The sequence below is a fragment of the Papio anubis genome, chromosome 19 (genome assembly GCF_008728515.1).
Source record: "Papio anubis isolate 15944 chromosome 19, Panubis1.0, whole genome shotgun sequence".
In the NCBI taxonomy this organism is placed as follows: Eukaryota; Metazoa; Chordata; class Mammalia; order Primates; family Cercopithecidae; genus Papio; species Papio anubis.
This window is the reverse complement of record NC_044994.1, coordinates 53,544,022-53,569,818: the sequence shown is the minus strand read 5'-3', so window position 1 is coordinate 53,569,818 and position 25,797 is coordinate 53,544,022. Positions and strand designations below refer to the sequence as shown.

The 25,797-nt window shown below is 36.7% G+C and overlaps 1 long non-coding RNA gene across 1 annotated transcript in view; it reads left to right on the top strand.

Annotated features, from left to right (window-relative positions):
* Positions 1 to 4,065: 4,065 nt before the first annotated feature.
* LOC116271487 overlaps positions 4,066 to 25,797 on the top strand; it is a 189,575-nt gene continuing 167,843 nt past the window's right edge. Inside the window, exons 1-2 of the long non-coding RNA XR_004180093.1 lie at positions 4,066 to 5,183; positions 16,056 to 16,673. This is a non-coding gene — a long non-coding RNA (uncharacterized LOC116271487). The remainder of the gene's footprint in view (positions 5,184 to 16,055; positions 16,674 to 25,797) is intronic.

Below are 25,797 nucleotides of genomic sequence, written 5' to 3'. Positions count from 1 at the left end.
ATCCAATAATTTTATTTTTACAGATGAAGAATCTAAGAAACAGAAGGCTAAGTTAGAGTCACACAGATGATTAAACTATGCACATCAACTAGAAGGCAGTTTTTTGTTTGTTTTTCATCTCTGTTATCTCCCACAGTTATCTCCCACATACTCGACTGCTTCACATTTTGTAAGAAAACAACTAATTTCCTCTTATACATAATAGGAGTACATAGAACATGCCACTCCAAAACAGCATAGTATACATTTTGACAATCCAACTCTCCAGTTGAAAAACAGAGATTGGCAGAATCAATAAAATAACGATTCAACTACATGTTGTCTACAAGAGACTCACTATAGTGTACACGGATTTCTCAAGTGCAAATAGCTTTCTCAAGCATTCATATACTTCAGTATAGACTACACATTAGGCCACAAAACAAGTCAACAAATTTTAAAAGATTGAAATCAAATAATATTTTTCAACCATAACAGAATGAAACTAGAAATCAATAACTAAAGGAAAACTAGAAAATTCGCAAATATGTAAAAATTAAACGACATAACCAATGGATCAAAGGAGAAACATCAAAAGAAGTTAGAAAATACTTTGAGATGAATGAAAATGAAAACACAAAAGCAAAACTGTGCTTAAAATACATTGTAGTTTTAAAAGCCTACAATAAAAATAAAAACCTTCAATTGAGAACATGTATTTTTTTTTACATTAAGGAAGTATTATTCTACTTCCTTTTTTATTCAAAAGCACAAACTAAACCCAAAGCCATCAAAAGGAAGGAAATAATGAAGATGACAGTTAAGATAAAAAAATAGAAAAACAATAGAGAAAAATCAATGAAACCAAAACTTGGTTCTTCAGAAAGATCAATAAAATTGGCAAACCTTTAGGTAGATTAAAAGAAAAGAGAGAAGAATCAAATATCTAAAATCAGAGGTTGAAGTGGGGATATTGCTAATAATTTTACAGAAATAATAAAAGGACTGAAAGTAGTATAAACAGTATTATCACAACAAGTTTGGTAAAACTAGATGAAGTGGACAAAAGCACACAAAAAGCACACAAACTACAAAACTGACTCAAGAGATAGAAAATCTGAACAGACATATAAAAAGTATAGATATTGAATTAGTACCCATAAACTTCCCAATAAAGAGAACCCAAGGACCAGATGGCTTCAATGGCCAGTTCTGCCAATTATTTAAATAATTAACACCAATCCTTAAACTCTTAAAAAAAAAAAATGGAAGCAGAGATAAAACTCTTTAACTCATTCTATGAAGCCAGCATTACTCTGATACCAAAACCAGACAAAGGGACCCCAATAAAACAAAACTGTAAACAATCTGTTTATAAATATAGGTGCAAAAAATCCTCACAACATACTATCAGACTGAATCAAACAGCATCTTGAAAGATTTATACACCATGACCCATGGGATTTATCATAAGAATGCAAGAGATTAATCAATGTAATACATTATATTAATCAAATGAAGGGGGAAAGCATGCTCAGTTCAATAGATGTGAAAGCTTTTGACAAAATTCAATACCCTTTCACTGTAAAAACAGTTAACAACACAAACAAAAAATAGGAGGGAATTTCCTCAAACTGATAAAAGCCATGAATGAGAAACTCACAGCTAACATTATACTCAATGGTGAAAGTCTGTATATTTCTGTCCTAAGATCAGGAACAAGACTAGGATACCACTTCCGCCACTCCATTCAACACTGAACCGGAAGTCCAATTTCGTTTCCTGTCCCGTACATAGATGCTTATAGATTAATCTGGGATTTGATCACTGTCTTATGTTGTAATGCCACTCTCGTAGCTATGATATACTGCTTTTGATCTGTTTTGTGCACGCCCAGCTTGGGGCTGAAGTTTTTATTTGTTTCTATGTGTAGAATTAGAGTCTCCTCCAGTTCTCAATTCTATGGGATTTTGCATTCACTATTCAGTTTCCAGAGGCTAGAGAAATTTGAAGTTTTTCTTATAGTTGTATCTGCTCACACTGCTCTGCAGTTCCACATAACTCGGGTCATACTCAAGGAAAAATGATGAGAGAAAAGAGAAAGGAAAAAACAATGTGGATATTCCTCATAGTCTTTCAACTATAGGATTGCCTTTTTTCTTATATTTTTGTCTAAAGAGAGGGGTTTTCTCTCAGGTTTTAAGTGCCATTACTCTACCTCCACCTCACCTCCACTACAGTACAGATTCCTTATTGGGACAACTCCTAGAGCAGGCCTGAGGAGACAAAAGAAAAGAAAAAAAAATTAAAAAGAGAACTGGGCTGTCCTATCTATACACTCCAACTACCAGGGTCCTTTTTTCCGGTTCCTCTGGCCAGAATTAAATGGTTCTTGGAGATCTGACTGCAGGTATCTGCTGCAGTGGAGCAAAGGTCACATTTGTGGCAATAAAATCTGAGAAACTCACCCCTGTTAGAGGTCATTCCTCGTGTTTGGCTCCTTTTCCTATGCTGTTACTGTTACTATTTCAGAGTTCCCAGATGATGGTTTTTTGTTTTTTTGTTTTTTTGTTTTTTTTTGTCCAGAATTTTCAGTTGTAATTAGCGAGAGAAACATGTCATAGTAGATTTACCCCTTCTTTGCTGGCACCCTTTGGTGCTATGATTTAGACTTTTAAGACATATATATTTGGACATATTAAAAAATTGTTTTTGCTATTGCAAATTCTATCTTTTCTAAATAATATACTTTTAACTGTCAATTTCTAGTGTATAAAATGCATCTGATTTTTGAATGTGGATCTAATATGTAGTATATCTGCTTAATTCTATTATTAATTATAACACTTTATTTCTAGATTCCCTTCCTGAGACAATAACACTACCTCTTATGAAAGTTGCTTTAATGTTTTCTAATGTTTATAATGGTTTTTTTTTTATTATTTTAATTCACTGGGTAAGTAAATAATTCACATTATTATTTATGTCAAATCAGTTTGGGGATTTATATAAACAGGAAACTTCCTGCTGAAATTCAGATTTTAAAATAAGTGTTTTAAAGGTTTAATCGAAGTTTGCTTTACTATTTGGAATATGCCTTTTTCAGATTTGTGGTTTACTACTTTTTTCTATATTGTGGAGAACAGGTATTAAACTATCATGAATTGCATGATATCATCTTTGTTGTGTTATTTTCCTCTAATCTTTGAAAAATTATTTAATTGCAAAAATTCATCAGTTTCTATGTATGACAAATATATTTATTGTATATATATTTATTGTGTGTAGCATAGTATTTTGAAATATATATACATCCTGGGATGAATAAATCAAACTAAGTAGCACATGCTTTACCTAACACACTTATCATTTTTTGTAGTGAGAACACTTAAAATCTATTCCCGTGGTAATTTTCAGAAATACAATACGTTGTTATGAACTATAGTGACTGTCTTGTACAATAGGACTCTTAAGCTTACTACTCCTATCTAGCTGAAATTTTGTATTCTTTAACTAATATCTTCCCTCCAACAGCCCTAGACCCGGTCACCATCACTCTAGTCTTTGCTTCTAAGTGTTCAACTATTTAGATTCCACATACAGACATTCCCTGGTTTACCACGGGTTGAGTTACTGTTTTTTGACTTTAAGATGGTGCTGCAAAAAGGATACACATTCAGTTAGAGTCCTATTGTACTTTAAGTACCCGTACAACCATTCCTTGTTTCACTTTCAGTGTAGTATTCAATAAATTACATGTGGTATTCAATACTTTCTTATAAAATAGGCTTCATTAGATGATTTTTCCCAAATGTAGGCTAATGTAACATTTAAGGTAGGCTAGGCTAAACTATAATGTTTGGCAAGTTAGGTAGACTAAATGATTTTTTGACTCATGATATTTTCAACTTAACACAGGGTTTATCAGGACATAATCCCACCTTAAGTCGGGGAGCATCAGTAAAAGTGATATCATGTAGTGTTTGTCTTTCTGTGCCCGGCTTATTTTGCTTAGAAAAATGTCTTACAAGTTCATTCATGTTGTCTCAGATGACAGGATTTCTTTCCTTTTTAAGGCCGAATGGTATTTCATTGTGTATATATACAACACTCTATCCATTTATCTGTTGATGGATACTTAGGTTGATTCTGTATCTTGGCTGTTGTGAATAGTGTTGTAACTAACATGGGAGCATTGCTGTCTCTTCAACATACTGATTTTATTTCCTTTGGACATATAACCAGATGAGAGATTGCTGGACTGTACGGTAGTTCTCTTACTGACTTTTTGAGGAATTTCTATACTTTTTCTATAATTTCTCTACTAATTTACATTCTCACCAATAGTGTACAAGGCTTCCTTTTCCTCTATATCCTTTCTAACACATAGCTCTCGATTTTGTGGTAGTAGCCATTCTAATGGGTATGAGATGATATCTAATTGTGATTTTAATTTGCATTTCCCTGATGATTCATGATTTGGGGCTTTTATAGTGTACTTGTTGATTATTTTTATTTCTTCTTTTGAGAATTATCTACTGAGACGCTTTGCCCATTTTAAAATCAGGTTATTTATTTTCTCGCTACTGACTTGTATGGGTTCCTTATATACTTTGGATATTAACCCCCTACAAGATGTTTGCAAATATTCTCTTCCATTCTGCAGGCTGTTGATTGTTGCATTTGCTGTGTAGAAGCTGTTTAGTTTTAGGTAATCTCATTTTTTTTCTATTTTTCTCTTAATCTCTTAATGTGAGAAATTATCTTAATAGACTTTCAATAGGTTTTCTACTTTGAAATCCCTCCTTCATTCTCAGGATAATTTTAATTTGATGAATATTTATATATTTTTATGTACGTGTACACACAAATATATAATGTATATTATATATAATTAATATATCACGTAATTATATATTATATGCATATAATAATGGATGTGATAGAATCTTTTGTATTCCTCATACATGAGTCCTGGCTGTCCTCCACAGTGCCATTTCATAGGGGCTTTCTTGTCTTTTGTAACAGATAGTAGAAGGTAAAAGAGTGTGGCAGCACCCATGTGGGAAGTTTTGATGGGAAAGACTTGGAAGAGGTACTTATTCTCACAGTTCATTGGCTAAAACATAATCAATAACAGATACCTAAGGAAGTACGGGATGTGGAGTCATTTCGGGCCCAAGAAGAAACAGAAACAGATCTTGGTGAGTATTTAACCGTCTCTTCCATAGTGATAATCTTGTTCTTTTAATTTACAATTTTAATCCATATGTATTTATTATGGTTATTGGTGTATTTGGCTTCATTTCTCTACTGACATTTTGCATTTTATTTATTTTGTTATTTTTATTTTTTTTTATTCTTGTGTTTATTTTTTCTCATTACTTTGGAAATGAGAAAAAAAGGTACTCTTATTCTATTATTTTAGTTTATCACTGTATATTAATACTTTATATATCTAATTGTATTAAACATTTTTACTCTTCTCCCAAACAATTTTATGATCATAGAAAGTTTTAAATCTAGTTATCCCCATATTATAAGTGATCATTACCTAGAATCTTTATTTTATCTTATATTTTCACTATCAAATTCAACATAATGATTATTTGCTTTGAGAAATACTTGGAAAGTATTTACCCACATTTTAAACATTTCTTTGTTTATCTTTTTTGTTTGTTTCTCAGACCATTGCCTTGGGGGCTGTATCTTCTTTCACATATATATATGGAATATACATTATTTATTATTTATGTATTATATTTTTTATAAATATATATCATATATATATTCCATATATATATATATTTTTTAACAGAGACCAGGTCTTACTATGCTGCCCAGGCTGATGTCAAGCACCTGAGCTCCAGTGATCCTCCTGCCTTGGTCTCCCAACATGCTAGGATTACAGGTGTGAGCCAATACCCCCAGGCAAAGTTCACTTTTAAAAATTTCCTTCAGTGTCTGATTTACTGAAGTTCACCCTTTAATTTTCAACTGTCTCTAATTTTTATTTTAACTGTCTCTAATTTTTAACTGTTATGCATTAACTGTGTGTGTCCTTTTCTTCCTAAATACAACTGACTTTTCATTCTATATTTTATTCTTTATTATGTGAAAAGGGCAGAGGTAGGAGAGAAATGTAAATTACTATTATTTCAACATTTATTCCCAAAGTACTTTCATCCACATTTACATTTAATTTCCAAGTGTCTTGAGACAGTGAAGTACAGTAATGAACAGGACACAGGTTTTGCCCTCAGACAGACCTATTTTGAATATTGGCTCTAGCACTTACCATTTGTGTTAATGGAGAAGTTTCTTGACTTCCCAGATTCACTTACCTTACGTTTAAAATGCAGACAGTAGTACCAAACTTAGAACATTAGTGATTGGTAAAAGAGATAATGTATTCAGAATGTGTGTTTCACAATACTTGGCAGAAAATAGCTCCCATTTATTGAGTGCTTATTATGATGATGCTGATATAAAATGTCCTTCTATATCATCAAAGATTTAATTCCCTGGAACATTAGTGATCCTACTTTACCATACCTATAGTATAATTAAATTTCCTGAGGCATGTGTGTGTGGTTCTCATTGTTTTCTGTGCTCGTGGTAGAAAATGTAGGGAAAGACAAGTCCGTCTTGAACTCCAGCCGTACAATGGCGTATTCATTCCTACATTCACTTGAGTATATGTAGTCTACAAAACAGCTATACTTTAAGTTATGGTTTTGCTGATAATGTTTGAATTCTGTTTACAAGAGTGAGAAATGACAATAATATTTTACTGGTATATAATGTAATCTCTTACTGCATTCTCTTTTTTTGTTTTGCTTCTTTATTAAGATAAAATCAACAGTTAAAAGAAACAATATTAAGCTCAATGTTTCTACTTTTGTGTATGATGTAGATCAAAATATAGGACATTTTCAGCATATAAGAACGTTTATTCGGCCGGGCGCGGTAGCTTAAGCCTGTAATCCCAGCAGTTTGGGAGGCCGAGGCGGGCAGTTCATGAGGTCAGGAGATCGAGACCATCCTGGCTAACACGATGAAACCCCGTCTCTACTTAAAACAAACAAACAAACAAACAAAACACACACACACACACACACACACAATAATTAGCTGCGCAGGCGGGCATAGTGGCGGGCCCCTGTGGTCCCAGCTGCTTGGGAGGCTGAGGCAGGAGAATGGCATGAACCCGGGAGGCGGAGCTTGCAGTGAGCCGAGATCCTGTTGCTGCATTCCAACCAGGGCGACAGAGCGAGACTCCATCTCAAAAAAAAAAAAAAAAAGAAAAGTTTTTTTCATGCCTTCTCCCAGTCAATGCCCCTAAAGGTAACAATGCCTTTTTGCTTCCAGTGATACATTAATTTCGCCTATTTTATTTATTTATTTATTTATTTGAGACAGAGTCTTGCTCTGTCGACCAAGCTGCAGTGCAGCGGTGCCATCTCCGCTCGCTGCAATCTCCACCTCCTGGTTCAAGCGATTCTCCTGCCTCAGCCTCCTGAGTAACTGGGACTAAAGGCGCCCTCCACGATGCCTGGCTAATTTGTTTGGTATTTTTAGTAGAGACAGGGTTTCACCCTGTTGGCCAGGCTGGTCTCAAACTCCTGACCTCAGATGTTCCTCCCACCTCAGCCTCCCAAAGTGCTGGAATTACAGACGTGAGCCATTGCATCTGGCCTAATCTTGCCTATTTTTGAATTTAACAGAAATGGAACCACACAATGTGTATTAATTTTGTCTATAAGATTTATTTATGTTGTGTTTATTGTTGGGTTTACTCTTTTATATGGCTATGAAGTGTTCCATTGCATGAGTATACAATTATTTTATCTACCTGATGGACATTTGGGTTGTTTCCAGTCTTCAGCCATTACATTTAGTATATTCATTACTCAATTCCAATCTGGCCAGACTTCTAAGTGAACAATATTCTCCACTCACAACATGCTGATTCTCCATTCGCTGATCACTGTCTGTACCCCCTTGCCTTTTCATATGCTGGTTTATTTTCTAAGAATATCTCCCTTCTTTCTTCTGATTATTAAAATCTTAAGTGATGCCAAGTTCCACTCAGGTTGGGGCCAAATGTGAGGGATGAGCAGGGAAGGGACCCAAGACCGTATACCATAAAATTGTTTCTAATGATGGCCATGTGCTTAGTCAACACCATCCTTATCATCACCTTTAATAACAGCAAGGAAATATTTATTATGATTTCTATATGTAGAATATGGAACACTGTGTTAGATAATCAGGGGGGAAAAAGGCATTTTCTCAAGAACATTACAACACACATGGACAGACAGAAGCTTATATAAATTGTCATTGATCTTCCATATGCTGAAGACATATGACAGATGGTAAGTGGTTTAGAAGTTAAAAATAAGGAATCATTCACAGAGGGGCTGGAGATAGGTCATTATGGAGAATTGCAGGAGCTGGGGCCTTATGAAAACAAGAAAAAATATTTCAAGGAAGTGGAAATAACACAAATGAAGTCTTTGCTTTATAATATGTCCAGAAAATAATGAATCAACTAACAGAATTATGTAGGGGAGTAGTGAAACACAAGGTTGGAAAGAAGACTAGGAAATGAAGTTTTAACAGACTTGTAGGCCAAGTATTAATAGTTAGTGTAAGCTTTATCATCAGGAAGTAGAGTGACATTAATGACTTTGCAGCAAGAGAGCAATTGGAACAAGGTAATATTTTCCAGCAAGATAAAGATATAATTAATATGTAGAATGGGTTGGAGTGGTAAAACCAAAGTATAAAAGAAAAAGTGACAACAATAATCTGTATAAGAGATGTTAAAACTTTGGAATGTGCTAGTGATATTGAAAATGAGGGCCGGGCGCGGTGGCTCAAGCCTGTAATCCCAGCACTTTGGGAGGCCGAGACGGGCGGATCACGAGGTCAGGAGATCGAGACCATCCTGGCTAACGCGGTGAAACCCCGTCTCTACTAAAAAAATACAAAAAAAAACCTAGCCGGGCGCGGTGGCCGGCGCCTGTAGTCCCAGCTACACGGGAGGCTGAGGCAGGAGAATGGCGTAAACCCGGGAGGCGGAGCTTGCAGTGAGCTGAGATCCGGCCACTGCACTCCAGCCTGGGCGACAGAGCGAGACTCCGTCTCAAAAAAAAAAAAAAAAAAAAAAAAAGAAAATGAAAGAAAGAGAGAAGGACTTTACACTAAAAAAATCAATGAAGTTTAGTAAATAACTGATGTAGAAGGAGGATTTTTAAAAAGTTGATCTCATGGGGGTAGAGAGTAGAATGATAGCAGAGGCTTGAAAGGATATGGATGTGTTGGGAGAGGGGAATGAAGAGAGGTTAGCTAATGCTCTAACTGAATGTTCTATCCACTCTTCATACAGTTAGATAACATACAGTTAGATAGAACATTAACCACCACACATTTAGATAGAAGGAATACATTGTAATGTTTGATAGTAGAAGGACTACAGTTAACAACAATGTATGGTGTATTTCAAAGTAAGGAGAAGAGAGAACTTGAAGTGTTCCCCACACATATAAGTGATAAATGCTTGAGATGATGGATGCCCTAAACACACTGACTTGATCATTACACATTCTATGCATGCAACAAAATATCACATATACCCATAAATATGGACAATATTTACCAATTATTTTTAATTAAACAGTCAAGTATGACTCCCAGGTATTACTGGAAGACTGGAAGCATAATGGTACAAAGGACTAACATTTGATCTCTTGGAAGAACTACTAATCTTGTAAAACATAATAATGTTGGTTTTAGATGTATTGAATTTCACATAACATAGGGAGTCCAGGAAATCATGAGCAGCAGGTAATAAGAGAAGTGAGACTAATAATAAAGTGGATAGTTAGAGCTGGAGTTGTGTGGATAATCTATAAGGATTTCAGAGCTGAAGCTTTGCGAGCGATCGAGGGCAACAACAGGGTGAGGTGAGTGAGTGTGAAGGGCAAGAAGAGTAGAAAATCAGGAACTTAGACTTTAGAAAGTAAGAGAGTGAAAGACACAGGAAAGGGAAACCTTTTACTTACAAAGAGTTAATGCTGCTGTGAAAAGTACATTAGTTATAATAGTACCTACTTTGTGTACTGGCAAATATGACTCATTTTTTTCATAAGTTTTCATCCCATTTGTAAAAGGGAGGCATTTCCCATACATGTTAACCGCCACGGAACCTATGGCACTAAGAAATTTCTGACATGTTTGATCTTAAAGATGAAGTCTTCATTTCTTCATACTTTAACAATTTTTGATTTCTAGCCTTGTTTCATACCCATGCTGCATTCAGTTTTCTTATTTTTCATAAAAAGGAGAAACATGAGCTGGAGCTGAAAAATGCATTTTATATAATCCAATTGATTTTAAACTCTGCCATTTGATAGGTAGGCAAAATGCCCTAACAACATTGCTACAGAGTTCTCTAATTTGTTTTTTTCAGCTTCATGCTGCAAGCAATTTGTCACCTCAAATTCTAATAGAACTTTCACATATTGAAATGAGAGATGGAAGCAGCCTTGTAGATCATCGTGGTTACAGAAGGAAAGAGTTTTAGACAAGGTCTTATAAAATTTTAAATTGATCCTGCATTTGACCTTAGACAAAAAGCCAAAAATGAACAACTAGGTACCGCACTCACATGAAAGGAAATATCTCATCAGTAAACAATAAATCTGTTCTTTAAATGCCAGTTTTAACAGGTCCATGTAATGCTTGAAGCCAGCTATCAGTCAATTTTAAGGTCGTTGTCAAATAGCAAAAAGGAATTCAACATTCGCATATCAAAACATATATTGTTGTAAAACATGAAACTTCTTGATATTTTTATTTGTAACAATAAAGTTGTTACACTTATATATCGGTATAGCTATAGGAGACTTGGGGATTTTGTAAATATACAACTGAGTAGTATGAATGTTCCATTGTTTTGTTTCTGCAATTAAATTTTCAGAAACTATTGTTGGCCAATCAGTATGTTATTGGCAATAATCTTTTTCATCCCAGAATAAACAAGAAATTGTGTTTGCATGGCACTCATGCTAGAGAATGAACACCGGGATTTAGATGATTATAACTTTTAACTGTGGAAGATAAATAATCTGCTGGATAAAAAAAATGATGTTAGAAGCAGACAGATCTGTGTTTTCAGGTACTGACTCTAGCAGGAATTTCAACCCGGGGAAGGTATGATTCTCAGTTTTCATGTCTGTAATATCATGAAATCTACCTGCCTGTTTGTTGTGAAGAAAAAAAGAGATAAAACATGCAAGTTATCTAATATCTAGTAAGAGCAACAGTTGCTTTTATTGTTGATGTTTAGTAATTCATCAGTTTTATATGACAGTGGGGACGTACTATGATCTCAATTTGTATCCTCACAAAATTCATTTGTTGAAGTTTAATCCCCAGTGTGGTAGTATGAAGAGGGGTGCTTTGGGAAGTGATGAGGTCGCAGGGCTCTGACCTCATAAATGTGAGTAGTGGCCTTACACAAGAGGCCCAAGGGAGCTTGTTCACCTCTCCCGTGTGAGGACACATAGAAGGTGCCACCTATGAGGGAGAGGCCCTCAGCAGACACTGAATCTGCTGGCACCTAGATTTTGGACTTCCAAGTCTCCAGAACTCTGAGAAGCTCTGTTGTTTATAAATTACCAAGTCTAAGTTATAGCAGCCCTGACAGACTGAGATGGTGCGTACAATAATATACAATTATCAAATCATTACACACACACACACGCACACACACACACACACATTGGAGACAAAGTCTTGCTCTGTCACCCAGGCTGGGGTGCAGTGGCACAATCTCGGCTCACTGCAACCTCCACCTCCCAGGTTCAAGCAATTCTCCTGCCTCAAGCCTCCTGAGTAGCTGGGACTGCTTGCCTGGCTAATTTTCACATTTTTAGTAGAGACACAGTTTCACCATGTTGGTCAGGCTGGTCTCAAACTCCTGACCACAAATGATCAATGTGCCTCGGCCTCCCAAGGTGCTGGGATTACAGGCATGATTCGCTGTGTCCAGCCTATATACATATTTTATATACAGGTTTATATATACATTTAAATTGTAGGCATGTATGCATCCCATATACATGGAAAATGTAATGCCTTCTACAAGCGCTTAACAAAGGTTATCAATGACACTATAGATTTAGATAGAAGCAGGTCAATAGCAGGTCTGGGCCAGGCATGGTGCCTCACCCCTGTAATCTCAGCACTTTGGGAGGCCGAGGTGGGCGAAAAGATCAAGACCATCCTGACCAACATGGTGAAACCCCATCTCTACTAAAAATACAAAAATTAGCTCGGCGTGGTGGCTTGCGCCTGTAATTCCAGCTACTGGGGAGGCTGAGGGGAGGAGAATCGCTTGAACCCAGGAGGCAGAGGTTGCAGTGAGCTGAGATCATGCCACTGCACTCCAGCCTGGGTGACAGGAGAAAAAGAAAAAAGCAGGTCTGGCCATGGGATAATTCTGGGAAAGCTTACAAAAGCCATGAGGATAATGAAAATCCGATGCTGTATTAGTAAGCTTAGACCACCATAACAAAATACAACAGTCTTACAGTCTGGATTGCTGGGTCCCCACCTGGCCTTTCCTGGGCATGTATGGAGAGAGAGGAGGGGAGGGGAAAAGTGGGGAGGGGAGGGAAGGGAAAGGGAAGGGAGGGGAAGGGAGGGGAAGGGAGGGGAGAGGAGGAGAGGGGAGGGAAGGGAAAGGGAAGGGAGGGGAAGGGAGGGGAGGGGAGGGAAATAGTGCTCTGGTTTCTCTGAGAGAGAGAGAGAGAGAGAAGAGAAGGGAATTGGTGCTCTGGTTTCTCTTCTTCTTGTAAGGACACCAATCCTATTAGACTACAGTTCCACCCTTGTGTCCTCAATATCCTTAATTATCTTTTTATAAAGCCCTATTTATACAATCACAGTGGGGTTGGGGCTTCAACGTATCAGTGGGGTAATGGGGGGTGAGGATGGGAGAAATCATTCAGTCCCCAGCAGATGTTAAATATGGAAGGAGAACAATGTGTTAGATATGTTTCAGGACAATGATGATGTCTGAGGAAAGCCACTGGGGGAAACTATGATGACAAGACCTGAAATTGCCAACATCTCCTAAATTGCTGAACATTACTTGAAACAGCCTGAAGTGTATGACGTAAACTAAATAAGATGGGGTAAGAGGAAGTTGAGAGTGTTGGACTTAATACCTATTAAATTTGGGAAGTAAGACTGGGCATTGTAGTAGATAAGAGTTCAGCAGAACTGAACGATATCTCAAAATTAATACTGACTGAATTCCTTATAATGAATGACATTACCCAGTGTCCTCCTGTTGACTGAAAAAATAATACATGCATTTGAAAAATAAGAGAGCCACACTCTAATACTGAAATGATGTGACTGTTTTTCCAAGTGTCACTAGGGACCATATGCATTTTGATTATAAGGCCAATTCCTGATTGCTACTCTAGAATTAATTATTTAGGATATTTGGAGGTGGGACAAAAATGTATTTTAACAAATTTCCCAGATGATTTTATGCACTTCACTGTTTTAGGAGAACTAATTCAGGGTAAAAAACTGTAGGGATGAAAGGGAAGGTGAAAGATAACTCAAGTGAGAAGGTGTCTTTTAAGAAAGGTGACATAAAGGGATGTGAGAATCATGCAATTAGTGGAGATTTTAATAGAAAACCCCGATTATAACAGGGTGGTAAATATAGAGGATTTTTTAAAATGGGTCTTGATAAGGCAAATATTTATTTTTGGCTCCGGTATACCCAGAAGCAATAACTGTTCTACTTACTCTACACGTTAAATTAAATATCAAGACTTCTTGATTGTAACTCCAAATATCTGTATTTACACTCCTATGGTTCTCGTTTTAGTTGAAACTCTCAGTTTCTCTGGAAATTCTTATCCAGACAACTACAATAGCTTCCTTACTGGTATACCAGACTCTAGTCTTTCCTTCCCTTCATTATTCCAGTGGTTCGTTGTATAAGGAAAGCACTGATTTATTGAAATGAAAGTATGCTCCACAGAGTGGGTGTGGCTCAAGGGAGTGGTTCAAGAGTGCTGGTTACAGCATTTTCTGGGGTTTTAGTACCCTCTAGATGTTTCCCATTGGTTACTTGGTTTTACCCTGTGCAAATAAAGGAGTGGCAACCAGGAGGTGACCAATCATAGGCTGAAGTGAAGTTACAAAATTACACATAAATACTTGGCCAGCAACTAGTCTGATTGGTTGGAGGGAACCAATCAGAGGTGCTTTCCATGTTTCGTCTGCAACCACAGTATAAAGGGAGTAGCCTCTGATCCTTTTGTTACTTGGGTGTGGAGAGGTGGGGTTTTCCTCTTGATTCAGTTCTAGGAAATCAGCATGAATAGGCCTTAGGTTCCCTGCCTCCAGATCCTATTCGCCTGCCTCAACAGAGGTGGTTGTGAGTTGAAAAAAAGCTGCAATCCCCATTACTTGTGAACGTGACCTGAAAATAGGGTCTTTGCAGATGTAATCAAGTTAAATTAGGTAATAATGGATTGAGGTAGGCCCTACTCCAATGTGACTGGTGTCCTTACGAGAAGAGGAAAATTTGGACATAGAGCCAGAGACACACAGGGAGAATGCCATGTGATGGCAGAGGTAGAGTCTCTAGTTATGCTTGCATAAGTCAAGGAACTTCAAGGTTTCTGGCAACCGCAAGAAGCTAGGGGAGAGGCATTTACCTCCTGAACCTCCTAGAAGGAAGCAACCCTGACACCTTGATTTCAGAGTTCTGTTTGCCTGAATTGTGAAAGAATAAATATCTGTTATTTTAAGCCACTGCATTTGGGGTATTTTGTTACAACAACGCTGGAAAACTAATATTGCAGTCTTTCTAAAACTCATTTCTTTTCTCAGAATTATCCAAGAGGCTCCTACAGTCTGTAATATAAATATGAGCTCTCTAGAAAGATAGTCTAGTTCCTTCCATTTTTGTGTCCTACCTATTTTATCAGTCCCCTCTCTTCTCTCTCTTGTTTATATCAAACCATTTGAAATTCTGTGATTTTGACCCATGTTCTCACCCTGCCATTTCTCTGCACATGGTGATCCCTCTATCAGACATGTGAGCTCCATTTCTGAATGCAACCACCTGGAAACACTCACTTTGAAGTATTAATCCAAGTGACGTTGGATTCAAGTTTTCCTTGACCTCCTCCAACCCCAGCACAGTCCCAAGTACTCTCTCTTCTTTCCCTTTTACTCCAACGTATACACCTCTTCATTTTAGCACTTATTAGATTATGATGTAGTGGTCTGAAAAATGTGTTTATTTTCCCCATTAGATAATAAAATCCTTGAAGCAAAGAACTTCGTCTTTACATTCAAGTGATCAATGATTCAGCTCGTGCCTGAAACATAGTAGGCCTTCAATAACCAATTGGTAAATTATAATCAAATGAATGAATGAATATATTTTTTAAAAAGATTCTGTCATTACCACCACAGAAGACAAACGAGATTTCTACTAATGGGTATCAGTGTCTTTAACACAAATACCAGAAATAACACATATTTCTGGTAGCTATCCTTAGAATTCCAGAAAGTGCAAATATTGATGAACTAAGACACAAAGTTCTTTGATTCCCTGTAGCTTAGTTTGCCCTCAGTTGTTTTATTGAAATAAGCTATGCGACATCACTCTGATTCATGGTGCACTCAAAATTAGCTTAAAATTATTAAGTGGGGCAATTTTGCCACCTGATTTGGAGCCAAGTTTTTTTTAGTACAGGGTACATGAATGTTTTTTTAAAAGCACCATTGGTAAAAGGGAAGGTAACAAAATTAATCTGATCTTGAAAGTTTGCTTAATTTCCATTTTTATAAGAGGATAGATGATTGATAGATCAGACACACATATATATTTTAACTCCTTACACAAACATTGAATCAATGTTGTCAATAAGAGAAAAGGACTGAGTTTCCAATTCAACGTACATATGCCTTGTTAACTTCTTCGTGTCTTTGTTTTCTTTTCATCATTGGTTTTCTTCCAGTGGCTCTTGGAGAAAGGGGTAAAGCCTGTGCTCTTAGAAAGCACTAATGAAATAGATACGCCACAGCCTAGCAGATGGGTAAGTGTGCTGGAGGATGGACCTCACGTGGATTCCGAGCTGTGATTACACCCCCTCCTGGTTTCACCCCCAATGACTCCCACGGTGTGCACCTGTAGATTGTCAGCTCAGTTCTTTCAGCTGCACCACCAGAGATGCGCTTGCTGACAGAATAGCCTCTTCCCTCTGTGCAAGATTTATCTCTGTGCACATTTTGATGATCTCCCCACCTCTCTCATTTGATTTCAGCTGTGCTTGTTGTTATAATTATTTCACAAGTGTATGTACAAACAGTGTGCTACCTCTTTAAAATTTTCTAAATACCTTGGGAACTCAAGCTTTCGGAGAAGGCTTCTCCAGCCACCTGTGGCTGCAAAACTGTGTGTGTGACGGCTTGGAGACTGTCAGGAGTGGAAGGGTGATGTGTCCTGGCTCCCTGCCGTTCTAGAATGATAGGACGTTGCAATAGCAGCAAACTTGGAGTTCGTGTCTGACTTGGATACTTTACTGATGCAGAAACTGGAGTGTGGAGAAGATTAGTGATCTCTTCAAGTTCACCAGGTTAGTTATACCCTCCTCTTGAGGACCCTTTGGAAAGGGATTGTGACTTTTAAATAGAGTTGAATAACCTCAAGGAAGATTTCACCTACCACCCATTCTCGTCTCTTACACTTTTCCCCAAAGCTAGTTTCATTTTCTTTTTGGCTTTGAAAATATGTTATGTATATTATAGTTGCATTTCTATTTTGAGTTGTAACTGATGTTTATATATATATTTCTCCTCACTATAGGCCTCTTGAGGGCAGGAACTCTCTTATTCCCTTCTGAATCTTTAGTGCCTATGATAAATACCTGATAAATATTTGTTAAATAAATTAATTATTAAACGAATGTCTAAGGGAAGAAATTAAAGATTCAGTGGATGAAAGAGGGAAGGAAGAGCAATAAGTGGTTATGCTAACCCTCTTATTAGAGTATTGACATTATAAGAATTAATTTCATGCCCTGTGGAGGGTCTCTAGCTCTACCTGTAGCTAAGGGATATTGGCAAGCTACATTTTTAACCTGGTCAAAAATCTTTTACATCAAGGCAGTTATCAAAGAAAATCTGTTTCTGTTTTTAGCTCACTGATTCTATCACATTTTTATCTAATCCATGAATAAAGATGAAATAATCTGTTACTTACCTAAGGATAATTTCAAAGTAAATTTGAGTACATGATAGTGGATTGTTTTGAATAATTTCATCAGGTATTTCTGCTGTCACCTAGACTTTTTTTTTCTTTTTTTTTTTTTAAGATGGGGCAATCTTGGGTCACTGCAAACTCCGTCTCCTGAATTCAAGTGATCCCCTGCCTCAGCCTCCTGAATAGCAGGGATTACAGGCATGCACCACCATGCCTGGCTAACTTTTGTGTTCTTAGTAGAGACAGGGTTTCACCATTTTGGCCAGGCTGGTTTTGAACTCCTGACCTCAGGTGATCCACCCACCTCAGTCTCCCAAAGTGCTAGGATTACAGGTGTGAGCCACTGTGCCTGACCTGTCACCTAGACTTAAAAAAGAAAAAAAAAAAAAAAAATATATATATATATATATATACACACACACACACACACACACACACACATATACGTGTGTGTGTGTTGTTAGCTTTGAATTCTTTTCTAAATTAAAACATGTGTTTTCAAATGTCTAAGCTCATGGTAAAATCTACTTTACATCTTTATCAATAGTGAATATGTATATATTCATGTACTAATTCATTATTATGTGAACCAGTATTTCTGGGGGGATCTGCTTTGTGCAAGTACTCTGCTAGTTTCTCCAAGATAAAAAATGAAAATAAAAATAACAAAACTCATTCTGTATACTCAAAGCACATAATTAATGTTATTATATTCAGTAAAAGCTGGAAAAGCCCAAATTTCCATATCTACCTCCTATGTTATTTATTAAATTATATACCTATCACATTATATATGTATAAACACACATTTGGTGAATATACTCCAAGTAATTATGACATTATTCTGATAAGTCAAGATTTTACTGATGAATAATTTTAAAAAAGTAAATGCAAATGAGAGACACAACTCATGCTACTAATTGCACATAACTTACAAACTAATTTCAGTATTTAAGAAAATTTTATGTCAGTTGTGCTGTAGTTAAAAAAAAAGGCTGAAAAGTAATGGTAGTCTCAAGCTCACAGCAACTGCTGTGGACATGAATAAAGGAACATAGTTTCTTTACTGTGCATTCTGTGTGAGGCAGCACCCACAGTGTTTACCTGAAAACATTCTATTAGAGATCAGCAATGTGGAACAGTCAGAGCACAATAATACCTTTTTGTTTAGAAGTACAAGATGTACTGTGGGCAGTACTTGAAGAAACTTTAAAGCCTAAAAATGGTTTATTGGTGGTAAGAATAGCAGCTAACAAGTATGGAGTGTGGTGTGTGTCTGGCACAATGGACTATACTTCATCTATTTCTGTATCAGCACAGTATGTTATAGATGGTCCTCAAATGTCTTGGAATCCAACATGGTTTTATAATTTTCAACTTTGTCACAGTTTGCAACAGCAGCAATGGAACCTACCTCTGGCTTGAATAGAACAGTGGTTGCCAGTGTCTGAGGAGAGGGGAAAATGGGATGTTGCTCAACTGGGACAGTTTCAGTTATACAAGATGAGGTCTACTGAACAGCACAGTACCTTATGTGTAACAATACCATCATTTGCACTTATACATTTGTTCAAAATGTAGAGCTCTTGTTAGGTGTCCTTACCACGCGCACACACAAAACGGACACAAGTAAACTTCTGGAGGTGTTGGATATGTCTATGACCTTAATTATGATTATGGACTCTTGGGTGTATACATATGTCCAAACCTGTCAAAATGTATACATTAAATATGTGCAGGGTTTTTACTCATTTCTACTCAATAAGGCTGTTAAAAAAGAAAATGTATCTGGTTTTCTTAGGAGAGATAAAAATTACTTAAAGATGTAAACTTTGGGGCAAGCCTATTAATCAACAACTCAGCCTAACACCAAAGTGACATTGGAACTCACACTGCAGCTTTTTTATCCAATGCAAAATTGGAGAGAAAGATAGCTGCAAAGCGACAGTGTAATTTTCATCATCAGGAACAGGTGTTCAGCGTCAGTGTCAATTAGTGCGGGGCTGGATGTACAGAAGCAACACATTAGGGATGCAGTGGGCTCCCTTTATGATGCTTCGAGTCCAGAGATGAGCCAAGGGACTGAACTTTGGCCAAATCATCTCTTTCTTCTCTCCTGATGTGTAAGCCTGTCTGCCACTCTTGTTCTGAATGCTTTTCATCTTGTATATTAAAGGTGAGTAAAGCATTTCCCCTGCAACATGACTGGCAAGTCTAAAGATGCACATTGCCTAATTTCTTAGTTGTTGTCTCAATAGGTACGTAAGAAAAATCCTGAGAGTGACAGTTCACTAGAGCAAGAGTGGTTTGCAAAGAGTTCCAAAAGTAAACATAAATGTTTAGTTCAGCATATTACTGATAGAATTCATACCCTGAATTAAGAAACACATATTTATATAAATTTTATTTATTTATTTATTTATTTATTTTTTATTATTATTATACTTTAAGTTCTAGGGTACATGTGCATAATGTGCAGGTTTGTTACATATGTATACTTGTGCCATGTTGCTGTGCTGCACCCATCAACTCGTCAGCACCCATCAACTCGTCATTTACATCAGGTATAACTCCCAATGCAATCCCTCCCCCCTCCCCGCTCCCCATGATAGGCCCCGGTGTGTGATATTCCCCTTCCTGAGTCCAAGTGATCTCATTGTTCAGTTCCCACCTATGAGTGAGAACATGCGGTGTTTGGTTTTCTGTTCTTGTGATAGTTTGCTAAGAATGATGGTTTCCAGCTGCATCCATGTCCCTACAAAGGACACAAACTCATCCTTTTTTATGGCTGCATAGTATTCCATGGTGTATATGTGCCACATTTTCTTAATCCAGTCTGTCACTGATGGACATTTGGGTTGATTCCAAGTCTTTGCTATTGTGAATAGTGCCGCAATAAACATACGTGTGCATGTGTCTTTAGAGCAGCATGATTTATAATCCTTTGGGTATATACCCAGTAATGGGATGGCGGGGTCATATGGTACATCTAGTCCTAGATCCTTGAGGAATCGCCATACTGTTTTCCATAATGGTTGAACTAGTTTACAATCCCACCAACAGTGTAAAAGTGTTCCTGTTTCTCCACATCCTCTCCAGCACCTGTTGTTTCCTGACTTTTTAATGATCGCCATTCTAACTGGTGTGAGATGGTATCTCATTGTGGTTTTGATTTGCATTTCTCTGATGGCCAGTGATGATGAGCATTTTTTCATGTGTCTGTTGGCTGTATGAATGTCTCCTTTTGAGAAATGTCTGTTCATATCCTTTGCCCACTTTTTGATGGGGTTGTTTGTTTTTTTCTTGTAAATTTGTTTGAGTTCTTTGTAGGTTCTGGATATTAGCCCTTTGTCAGATGAGTAGATTGCAAAAATGTTCTCCCATTCTGTAGGTTGCCTGTTCACTCTGATGGTAGTTTCTTTTGCAGTGCAGAAGCTCTTTAGTTTAATGAGATCCCATTTGTCAATTTTGGCTTTTGCTGCTGTTGCTTTTGGTGTTTTAGACATGAAGTCTTTGCCCATGCCTATGTCCTGAGTGGTACTACCTAGGTTTTCCTCTAGGATTTTTATGGTATTAGGTCTCACATTTAAGTCTCTAATCCATCTTGAATTAATTTTCGTATAAGGAGTGAGGAAAGGATCCAGTTTCAGCTTTCTACTTATGGCTAGTCAATTTTCCCAGCCCCATTTCTTGTTTCTCTCAGGTTTGTCAAAGATCAGATGGCTGTAGATGTGTGGTATTATTTCTGAGGACTCTGTTCTGTTCCATTGGTCTATATCTCTGTTTTGGTACCACTACCATGCTGTTTTGGTTACTGCAGCCTTGTAGTATAGTTTGAAGTCAGTTGGCATGATGCCTCCAGCTTTGTTCTTTTGACTTAGGATTGTCTTGGCGATGCGGGCTCTTTTTTGGTTCCATATGAACTTTAAAGCAGTTTTTTCCAATTCTGTGAAGAAACTCGTTGGTAGCTTGATGGGGATGGCATTGAATCTATAAATAACCTTGGGCGGTATGGCCATTTTCACAATACTGATTCTTCCTATCCATGAGCATGGTATGTTCTTCCATTTGTTTGTGTCCTCTTTTATTTCACTGAGCAGTGGTTTGTAGTTCTCCTTGAAGAGGTCCTTTACATCCCTTGTAAGTTGGATTCCTAGCTTTTTATTCTCTTTGAAGCAATTGTGAATGGAAGTTCATTCATGATTTGGCTCTCTGTTTGTCTGTTACTGGTGTATACGAATGCTTGTGATTTTTGCACATTAATTTTGTATCCTGAGATTTTGCTGAAGTTGCTTATCAGCTTAAGGAGATTTGGGGCTGAGATTGTATATTTAGAAAATCCCATTATATAAATTTTCTATCTCTCTCCTTCCTGTTGAATGATTTTGTGTTCGAGTAACAGGTAATTGTGCAAGTATTTTTATTTGTTTGTTTGCTTATTTATTTATTTATATTTGAGACAGAGTCTTGCTCTGTCGCCCAGGCTGGAGTGCACTGGTGCGATCTCAGCTCACTGCAGCCTCTGCCTCCTGGGTTCAAGTAATTCCCGTGCCTCAGCCTCCTGAGCAGCTGGGATTACAGGCGTGCGCCAGCACACCCAGCTATTTTTCTATTTTTAGTCGAGAAGGGGTTTCACCACATTGGCCAGGCTGGTCTCAAACTCCTGACCTCAAGTGTTCCATCTGCCTCGGCCTCCCAAAGTGCTGGGATTACAGGTATGAGCCCTCGTGCCCGGCCCCATTTGTGCATGTATTTATACTTAATATTGAGTGTACATTTTTATGTTATTATTTGCTGTTTATATATTACATAACCTTGAAGTATTAAGATCTTTTCTATCAAGTAGATAAGAAAAATACAAAGCAACAGGAATAAGTGTGTGATCTCTGGCTTTTTAACTTCTTTACAGAACTTATAATTATTTCTAAATGTTATTTGTTTTATTCTTTCTAAAAATGAAGATGGCTGAAAGATTAACCAAAAGATTGCATTTACTACACAAAATGATGTTAGATAATGTAACAATAATTGACAAATCTACTGTTCCATATTTTCAGTACTTTTGGTAGACCAAGTTTTATCGAAGCAGAAAGTTATTTCATTCTCTACACTTCTGATCATATGAATAACACAGTGGCTAGCAGATAGTATGGTTCTATTTATCTGTCCATTTTGGCTAAACCCTGGAATCTATTGAGAAGTTTATATTCATAGTTAGTAATTACCAATGAAGCCACAGGATCTAGCAGCTTTGTGTTCTTTTCTCCTGATTTAGTATGAATTTTTCCTCATGAAGCATTCGTGTTTAATTTACTTATGACTCTGATTTTCTGCAGATTTAAGTAGGTAGAAAAAGCACAGTGAAGTAATGTCCTTATGTATATTTAAACACATACATTGAATTAAATACATATAAATGACAATGAAAAGGAGAGATTGCAAACCTTTTCCTACGCAAGGTTCTACACTTGTTGTTAGGTTTGACCAATCAAATTGGCACAGTAAGAGGTGAGATTTTTGTTTACTCTTCATCTATTGCATTGAGTCACCATTACTACTTCATTAGTTTAAGATGTTTTTCTAATATGGGGCTTGTACTTAAATATCTGTTTTAAATATCTACAAGAAATTTTTAAAAACTTTATGCAAGGGAGAGGAAGAAGATGTCAATGGTTTGCCAAATACTGACTCTCAACAGAGAAATGGAAACTATAAAGAAAAAAAATCAAAAGGAACTATAATTCAAAAGAACAATCAAAATGAATAATTCAGTAGATGTGCCTGACAGCAGATTTGAGATTGCAGAAAAATTAAGTGGTTAATTTGAAGATAAGTAATAGCAATTATGCAATTTGAAGAATATACAGGAAACAAAATTAAAGTTAGCTGAGCTTCAGGGACTTGTGGCATAATGCCAGGCATACCAATTTATGTGTAATCATGGTCCCAAAAGGACATAAGGGAGACAAAGGAAAAAGAAAATGGAATAAATAATGATCAAGGCTTTCCTGAAATTGATAGAAAGAAAGTTAATCTGGAAATCTAGGAGCTCAACAAACTTTAAGTATAATAAACACAAAAGATGTTCACCTAGGTACATCATAACCAAACCCATGAAAGCCAGAGACAAACAGATAATCTTGAAAACAACAAGGGAAACTTGACTCATGAGATAGAAGAGTACATTACATTTTGTTAAATTTTATTGTGTATGTTTAATGAATTTATAAAATTTTGATGACTTTGCTTTTGAAAAAACGAATGGCAGAAGGCAATGGAATGACATTCTCAAAGGCTGAAAGCAAAAATAGTTAACCCCAAACTTTATATCCAACAAAACTATCCAATACTGATAAAATTAATTTATTTACTTAATCTTATTGAGCCAGTTATTGATATAAACATATATAGAAGAATGCTTCCACTTTCCCCCAAAATGTTCCATTTTCTTGAGATTTATGTTCTTTTGAGGATGCATTCAATCAAGCAAACGTGTGACAGGTACTGAAAAGTGTTATGAATCTGTTTAAAAAGCATTCTGGTAGATTTTAGCTGCTCTTTCCACCAAAAAAATATGGTAATTGTGGGATGATAGGTATGTTCATTTGCTTCACTGTATCAAACCTTTTACTTTCTCTTACGTATACCATGATGTCATGTTTGATACCTTAAAAGCATATGTTAAAATTTATTTTTAAAGAAATGAATTTCAGGAAGGTAAACAACCAAAAAATACCAATAGGCTAGCATGGCTAAAGCTCAGTAAGGATGAGGGAAAATGGAGGGGAAGGGGACTGAAGAATTGGTTAAAAAAATCACCCTGGGGCCTTGCATGTTCTGGAGGGACTCTGGTTTCTGCAGTGATTGCATTGAGAGCAGAAGAGTTACACAGTCTCATTTCAACATGAACATTTCTTAAAATCATCAGTTAATCATAGTATGGTACATTCAGGATACCATTTGCCTGTAATATTAAAAAACAAAATAGTATATAAATGCATAACATTATAAGATAATGGTAGGAAAAAATGTAAATCAACTTCATATTAGTGTTTACTACTTAGAATGAAGGTAAGAAAGGAGAGTGGTGAAAGATATATGAAGAAGGCTTCAAATATATTTGTAATATTTTAATATCTTAAAATCAGATAAAAAGTGACAAATTATTGGCATTAATTATTGAATAATGGTGGTCTCCATTTTCTCTGTTTGAAGTGTTTCATACACAGAATTGTTTATGAAATAGGGAATATAGGCCTAAACAAAAGTTTCTTACAGGGGCCTTGATATAGTTTGGATTCGTGTCCCCACCCAAATCTCAGGTGGTAATCTCCAGTGCTGGAGGTAGGGCCTGGTGATAGATGATTGGATCATGGAGACGTATCCTTCATGAATGGCTTGGCACCATCCCCTCAGTCCTGTTTTTATAGTGAGTGAGTGAGTTATCACAAGATCTGGTTGTTTAAAAGTGTGTAGCACCGTCTCCTGCCTCTTCCTCCTGCTCCAGCCACATAAGATGTGCCTGCTTCCCTTTCACCTTCCACCATGGGTATAAGTCTACTGAGTCCTCCCCAGAAGCAGAAGCTGCTATGCTTCCTTAACAGCCTGCAGAAACGTGAGCCAAGTCAACCTCTTTTCTATATAAATTACCCAGTCTCAGGTATTTCTTTATAGCAATGTGAGAGAACAAATGTTATCGTAATTATTCAACTGCAATACTTTATGATTTATTGGTCTTTTTTATTGACAATCCAGTTAAAGAGCAGACTGAATCAAAGTTAGAAAATAGCACCTACCAAAGTCAGGTTGTGTAATAGATTTGTTACGTTTGTCTGCCTGTTATCTCATAGGCACCTGTTAGGTTGAAATTACCATTTTTAGTTTATCAAAATGATAAAATAATTGGCCGTCCACACTGTCTGACTTAGTAGAAGGATTGCCGTGGTTGAGTGTTTCCTCCTTCCTCAGAGTTGGTTTCCTCTTCATTTGAAAGCGCATTGTTCTGTATCAAACAAATGTGGGGGGAAGTCCTATTAAACTTAAAAGTGACTCTAACAAGCTGAAATTTATATTATGGACAACATGAAAATCCAAGCTTGTTCTAGTATTATCAAATCTCTTTATAGATGAAATGCACTAGATTTACAGTTTGCCTTTCAAACCCTTATTTCTTAATTTTTAGAAAATGTTTGTAAACGCGTTAAATCGGTCCAAAATATAAGATTAACTTTTGTTGGCCAAATATTTCATAAATCCTGATCAAACTGCTTATCCAAACTGCTGATGTTATATTTATTCTCATGAATTCTTTGAGACAAAGACCAAAGTTTCAGAGGCTTTCAGACACAAGAGGAAAAGAAGCAGTAAAAGGTCACTGGAGGCCAGAAAGAGACTAAAAACAGTTTGCTAAAAAAGAAGTTCATTTAAACACCGTAATTTGAAAACAGACACAACAGGAAACAATCTATATTATCTTTTATTTGCTCAATCTTTTTGGT